This window comes from Phyllopteryx taeniolatus, chromosome 14 (genome assembly GCF_024500385.1).
Source record: "Phyllopteryx taeniolatus isolate TA_2022b chromosome 14, UOR_Ptae_1.2, whole genome shotgun sequence".
NCBI lineage: Eukaryota > Metazoa > Chordata > Actinopteri > Syngnathiformes > Syngnathidae > Phyllopteryx > Phyllopteryx taeniolatus.
The window spans coordinates 19,523,003-19,530,979 of record NC_084515.1 but is presented as its reverse complement, the minus strand read 5'-3'; the positions used below and the strand labels follow the sequence as shown (position 1 = coordinate 19,530,979).

General features: G+C 41.0%; 1 pseudogene; it reads right to left on the bottom strand.

The window, feature by feature from the left end:
- Positions 1-4,011: 4,011 nt before the first annotated feature.
- On the bottom strand, positions 4,012-7,086 carry LOC133488967 (tripartite motif-containing protein 5-like; annotated as a pseudogene).
- Between the last annotated feature and the right edge of the window lie 891 nt (positions 7,087-7,977).

Sequence of the window (7,977 nt, the reverse complement as noted above, 5' to 3'; positions counted from 1 at the left end):
TCCGGTCCACTGTATATAGTTTTTGTGGCTTACATACATATACATATTGTATATACCTTGATAAACAAAACCAGATATACTGCGTATACATATACTACACAGTCCCACATCTGGAAATGTTTGCAGTTGGATTTTATTCAAAGGTATCAAAATGATGTGCCACTGGTCTAGTACACGCAATTCCCATAAAATACATTTACGTTGGTGGTTGACACTTGACTAAATGTGGAAAAGTTAAAAGGGTATGAAACCTTTGCGAGCTACTGTTATATGTTTTGATAGACAAAACCAAATTTGGTAAAAGTATGGCCGTATCACACTTTGAATCCCGTGCATGCTTCAGGGTTGCACACACCACAGTTTGAGAGTCTCCAGACTCGGACCCTGGCACCAAACATGGTATGTTGTCGACAAATATCGCGGAAACAAAAGGGATATTAAAATCCAGCGGGCCATAACAAACATGTCGCCTACACATTAGCAGAATTTTGGTATCCGTCATTTGGATTCCTTCCATCCGAGAGGCGGAGGTTGAGATGGATCGTGATGGCTTATCAAAAGCTTTCAGCCTTAACTGCTCTCAAGAGTCACATTGCATGAAAGAGCCACATTTACAATCTCGTGGCACACGAACAAATGTTAGTGCTCGTCATAAAAAAACAACACACTCACCTTCCTTAAAAGCCAGCAAAGCTGTCGTGTCAACGGATCACAGCGGGCCTTTTGCTAGATCAGACGAGCTGTTGAAAAGTAAAAGTGAAGATTTCGTGCTTTCTTCTCAGGAGTGTGCCGCTCTGCTGCGGGGAGGCGCTGGCACAGCTCGGGGCCAACGCAGAGTAGGGCGGCTGCAGATGGAGACGTGCCACGGGAAGACCGATCCCCAGCTCGGTCGGCCACGAGAGCTCCTGAGATTTTAATTAAGCCCCTCCACAAAACACCACGCAAGCGAGCAACAAATTAATAATTCATACGCAACAGCAGATTTTTCTTTGGTTGAGCGGAGGTCTCCGTGGCTTTGGAGTCAAACACGCCCTCCTTGGCACTATTAAGAGGAATATGGTGGCATCCGGAAATGTGGAGGGGGAAACAAGGTTTTCTTCAAAGGCCTTAAGGCAATATCAGCTTTTATCATTCTGCATAATATTATGAATAGATACAGCTGTAGTAATACACCATTATTATGATGTGCTTGATCATTTGAATGAGCCCAAGTTTCCCCCCAAAATCCCTGCGACAGCATGGATAGCCATTCAAGAGTCTTTCGAGACCAGTCATTCAAACATGTAGAATGATTATTGTTCATTCATTTCTATTGTCTAATTATGCCATTGTATCCATCACAATGATAAAGTATAACCTTATAAGGTATTTTGCTGTATTTAATTATAAGATTTGGATTTTCAAAATGTTTCATTTCTCTTATTTTTTTTACCAGGATAAATAATTGAAATGTCGTTTTTATTTATTCGTATTACTCTTATGAGACTATTTTCCAAGCTGCCCCCAGCTTTAAATGGATTATTATTTCATAATTTTTTTGGGATAATTATAGCTTTTTTTCTAAAATGTTCTAGCCTGTCAATTCAATTAGTATAATTAACAATATAACTGCGATTATTATTATCACTATAAATGATCTAATAATATCACATCATAAATATAATTAAATTACTTAATTATAATTGTAAATAATAATATTATATTATTATTCTTATCATTATTATTATAAAATAAAACAAGTGTATTTCACGCCTGTAATATATAAAATTGAGAGGCTTTCAAGTAGTATTGAGCTTTTTTCCCCCTTTCCGATTGAACAGTCAGAAAAAAAAAAGCATCGCTAAGTAAACTTGTAACTGGCTCAATTACCGGTAACAGTTCTCTTAATTGTGTTCACATACCAACAAAGATCCAATCGATATATCGGTTATATGTCTCGTTGTATAACTAAAGCTCAGAATGTCTCTTGCATGATTTATTCCAAAGAGCAATCATGGGGAAAGATGCCGTAATGGACTGAGGACAAATAGATAAATAATAGGACAGGAAAATCAATAAAGAAGAAGAGGGCATGAAATTAGAACACAGACGATTATGGTGACGCACGATGGGAATGACAAAAAAGACGAGCTTCGACCTGGAGGTGCATCGCTGCTTTTGCCCTGCATTTGTGTTCGGTAAGGCCCACAAAGAGACGAAAGACTGAGTCAGGATGACTCATGCAGTTACATGTCTCTGCCTATTGGGGGCCACCATTATCCAAGATGAAAAGAAGCGCGAGACATTAAGACCTCCGATGGGATTCGAGATAGCGCGACAATGAGTCACTCCCGTTGGCATGCTAGAGACAAGGGATCCAATGTTAGTCAGTGCTTTGCTTCATCAGAAAACCTGACAAACTGTCTGGGTTGATCCAAATGTGATGACTTCACACTCCCTTTTTTGTCTATATTCAAATTGCTTTGAGAACAACCGAATGGTAATTTCCTTTTTTTTTTTTTTCATTTCACTGGTCTTATCTCACAAAGTATCTCTCTGTTTAATTACTTGACTTGGAAATTATCAAGTGGAACATCTTACAATGCCAAGAGGTGTAAAATCTAAGCCTCATTTTCATTTTCCTATCAGATGGAATGCTGCGTATTTGACTCGACTGGAGAGCGCTGCTGCTTATCAATTCTAATTAAGTTTTCATTTCAGCTCGTTAGCGTTGGCGAAAGGAGCTGCGCGTGTGTGAAAATGGAGGGGGACTTCCAATTAAACATTTAATAGACATAATGTGAAGCTCAGGACTGATGAGAAGATTTTTCACATGCGTGGGCCTGCAAAGGTGCTAGGGGTTAGAGGTCGGGGCTTAGGGCTAAATCAGATGCAAGGTTAGGGCTCGATTTAGCTGTTAAGAGTTTAAGTGTTAAAGAGTTGAGCAGGGGTTCACATTTTGGAAGATTTTGTTATAGTCCAATGAAACTTTTATGGTCATAATTCCAAAACGCTCATCGCCAGAAAGAACACTGTGAAGTCAGTGTGCGCACAAGACTATCTGGTTTCTGCTTATACAAATAAATACATAAATAACCAATCAGAGGCACTTTAAATGATGGCAGGTGTGTGCAGACTCCCATTTAACATGAGTTTGAAAGTGTGTGATTCATTCTGAACACAGCCACATCCCAGTTAAAGGCGGCGCGCACACTTGCGCAACCACATTATTACACACTATTTTTTGACTTCCCCGCTTGAAAAGAAACATTTTAATTCAATCGAATTGTATAGGTTACATGTCACATTAATGGTGGAAAATGTTTTGAAATATTGATATAGGACTTGTTCGGAAATGCTCAAAATGTCCTTTTTTTAAGACACTCCAGTTGGTCTTTTCGCCCAGGCATTTGACACAGCTGGATTCATTAATATGCGACATGTAAATGAGCTTTGCTCTGATTGGATCGCTCACCTTCCGCAATTTAAATATGGAAACAGCTTGGCCCTGATTGGTTCATGCGATGGCGTCTGCTAGCATAAGCTCTCATAGCGGCGTCGCGTCCTTCGCAAGTTTATAGAAATAATTAAATACTCAAATATATATTGAAATAACTGGTGAAATAGTGGAAAACGTAAATACCTAAATATATATTGAAATCATTCATAGCAGATAACACTTAATGATTCAATTATTCAAATATATACACATTTAAATAAGTAGTGAAATAAAAAGTTATCTAAACAAATTTTGAAACAACTTAAAATATTGAAATAATTCCATACTGAAATAAGTGTAGAAATAATGACTCAAATACGTATTGAAATAACCGGTGAAATAATTCAAAACCTAAATATTGCAATAATTCATAAAATATTAAAGTAATTTGATATGGAAATATTGAAGTAAGCCAATAAATATTGGAATAAATACATTTCTATAAGTAAATAAATACTGAAATAAAAAAATACTTCATGACACATTGAACTATTTATTGAATTACAGATTTATTGAATTGTGGCACTCTTGGTCCTCCATAAATCCCAAACATTGCGATGGTGAGTTTGCGATGCCTCGTGCTGACCGCTGCACTCAGAAGAAAACATTTAAGTGTGCAGATCCTTAAAAAAACAAAATGACATTTTGCTCAAGAGAATTATTGTTATTTTTTTATACACCGTCTAAAACATCCATCCATTTGAGCCGATCCTCACGAGGGTCGCGTGCGTGCCGGCGAAGCGGGGTACACCCTGAACTGGTCGCCAGCCAATCGCAGGGCACACATAAACAACGCAACCATTCACACCTGCGGGCAATTTACATTCTTCCATAAACTGTCTAAAACAATAATATCCAAGTTGAAATTTGGTTTGATTTAGTTTCTGAATTAATTCCTAATCTCCAAATTTGGATTGATGTGCAAAACAATTGTGGGAGCAAAAATATCTCCACCATCACCGACTTGGAGTGGTTACATGAGGCCTAAGTGAAATTATTTTCAGAGGCCTTTCATCCTCCGTGTCAAAGAAAGGATATATTTCTATATCTCCAGACAAACCTTGCCGACCACCAATCTCCCAATGTTTGGGTCCAGAATGACGGCACTGTAGGAGAACTTCTCCTTCATTTGTTCCCGCACGGTGACCTTGAGGTCGTCCACGTTTGGCTTCATCCAGCAGAGTTTATTGGGGCAGCTCGGGAAATGCGAGCATCTCTTGGATTTTGCTCATCGTAATTTTGAAAGTTGTTCATGAAGGAAAGCTGGCCAGATGTCAACCGCTCCTCTCCGGTTCCGATCATATCTGATTGAGCGGCCATATGGCTGTTGAGAGCCTCAATGGCCTCCTTAATGGTCTGACTCTTTCTTCTGCTCTTCCTCCGTCACACCAGACAGTCTGGCCTCTTTCTCAACCTGCAGGAAGCGCTGAAGCTTGCTTTCGACCTGCTCCCTCTGGACCTTGATGTACCCTGCTTGCTTAACGTAGTCGTCGCTATCGGTCTTCTTACATTCCAGTGCTTCCTTCACATCCTTCAGGCTTTCCTTAAGTTTCGCTCTCTGATCTGGTGCAATTTTAAAGGGAGAACTGAACTTATGGCCGGTGTGGATTTTTGTGTTTATGGTGGTCCAAACAATAGAGTTGAGTTTCACTTTCTCCTTGTGCAGACTGCAGATATCCTCTGGCTCCTCCCAGGTTTGTTGAACGGCCTCACACACATTCCTCAGTGCCAAGTGTTTGTGGAACTTTGTCGAGTGAAACCAAGTCCTACAGTATGGACACAATAAACATTTTGTCACATTCCGCCACTGCTGCATGCACATGGAACAGACGCTGCGACGACACGGCAGGATGATCGGATCTTCAAAGATCGCCATACACGTGGGACATTTGAGATTGTCCTCAATTGCGTCAGCCATTGCTATCGTGAAGACACCGCCTCGGTTTTGCTCTGTATGTCCCAAATTCACAAAAGTGGCTCCGGAACTGAGTGATGACACAACGGGGACAAACAGTTGTGTGAGATCTCATCTCGTGGGAAGGACGAAAGCACGGACTGCGCTTTGAAATGTTATAAAAATCCAAAACATACATATGAATGAATGACTGACTACTTGAAATCACATGGCATGAAATCATACCATTATATTACCTTAAAATCCAGATGACTCAGGAAAAATAAATCAATGGATAAACAAATGACATCCCATCACCACTTCAAACACTACATTGCATTTAAACCCTCCTTCAAATGAAATTTTTCATACATCTCATTGGAAAGATGAACGCAAACTGACTCGAGACGGGGGCAACCAACCACATTGTATCATTAAAAAAAACAAAAAACAACGACGCGTTTCACAATAAAGCCATTGTAATTGAAAAGGAAACCAAAACAAGTATTGTATCCAAATAAATTCATACAATTACAAAATCATTTTCTCCGCCCATTTGGGTCCATCAGACTATTTAAAGCAACTCAAAATCTGATTTTTCCCCAGTTTTGTTCAATCGCAAGTCGAGGCTGTGTTCTTGTTTTTACAACCACCTCAGCCAACAACATCTAACCAGACGATAGAAACAGAAGCGATTACTGAAAGCGTTCGGGATGACGAAAAGGCCGAAGGACTTCGGCTGGGAAGCGTGGGGCTCCGGGACCGAACCGGACCGAGGGCACGTGACGATAAGAGGACCGATTGGCGGCAGAAGATAAAGTGAAGGACCGGTGGACTTAGCAGAAGAACGTGGATTCTGCAGACAGAAATGATTGAGTGGCGCGCCGCCTACGATGGGGCCGGATATATCACCTGTCCTTCCTCTCCATGGGGGAAACCATTACCGTGATTGATTCCTTGGTGGTATTGCTGCTGTTGTTCTTCGGAATCCAAGGAGAGATGTCGATTATACTGCAAGGTGATAAACAAAATGTCCGCTTGCTGTTAAGAGGTATTATCGGTGGAGGACAGCTGCCGCTTGGCAAAGACGCTTTCCAGCGCACCGGCCAAACTTTTGTGTTGAGGGCCCCGAAATGCGGTAATCATTGTTGACGCACGAGGAGGTCAAATGTCCGTCGCCCTCAGTTCGGCAGTTGGCAAAGCACCTTTTGACAGCGACGAGCCATTCGATTGGTCCGCTGCGGTTTGGCATCATTTGAGCGGCCGCTCACGAAAAGGAAAGGCTCGATGCTCGGCGGCCCACAATTCCTGGGATGCGTTCGAGGGGTCAGGACACTTGGAAATCCATGTAAAAATATACGGAGGATTATGTTTATTTGTCAGGTGAGCGCGAGGATGATCCTCGATAATGGCTCGTCTGAAGACCTCGAGGCAGCTGTCAGAATGGGAGACGTATCCTATCAGTAACATACACGCTTAGCAACAGCTGCACACTCTAATGGCATCTCAATCGTCCATAAATGAAAATATGGAATACGCGTCAAAAGGAACTTGACTGATTATGGTGAAATTTTATGATGAATGAATGTTTCTTTTTGTTGAACCATCCCTCGAATGTTCTGAACGCTTGCTGCCATGCGTAGAAGGAATATCTTAGTCGAGACGAGCAGGATTATGCATGCGTGACAATTAAACCAGTGATAGAAATTTCACAAAATTGATTGCGAGGAGAATAAATGATCAATTCAATGATCTTAGTGATCAATATATATATATATATATATATATATATATATATAGCTATGTTGAACAGGAAAATGAGTGCATGCTTTTTAAACTAGAGATTGACATGCAACCAAATTACACCGGCAATCGGAATTATCGGACCACTTAACGATCATCGAGTGTCATTTTGTTTAATCTCGTTGTTGAGTGAATCACTCATTGAATTTTCCGAACTCTTGTTTCCACAAGTGTAGATGTGATCATGGCTTAAACCTGCGATTGGTTACTGACAAAATTTGACTGCTTGTTATTTTGTAATTCTGACTGCTGTTTGCGTGGCAACGTCGTAATGAGCACGATAATGCTGCCCGGATGTTGTCATGTTGTCAAAAAACAAAAACAAAACCAAAAAAAAAACAGCGCAACTGCTGGTCGCAACGCCATTTGGCTTCAATGACAATCAATCCATTCCAGACTAACGATCAACTAACTACTCAGAATTTCGTCTTACTATTAAGTATCTTGTTTTGAATGAGCGTTCGTTCCCAGCCCAGGGACTCTTCCTTGTCGAGTTCTCCCCAGCGTAGGTGCGCCACTGTTTTCCCCTTCTTTCATCACAGTGTGTGGATTCCAGCGGCCCGCCTCCTGCTTTATTTTTCTTGTATAAAAACACAAGCTTGGTGTTCATCTGCTCCATCAGCATCTGGCACCTATTACGGAGATGGGTTTGGGATTATTAGGATTACCAGTGGATTGAGAAGGACAGGATTCATAGGAAGGTTAATAACAGCAAACACGCCCTTTACCCACGCAGCAGCTGCGAGGCAAAAAGCTGCAGGCGTTCCCCTACTTTGCAAACATCTTGGCCTTAGCCCACTTT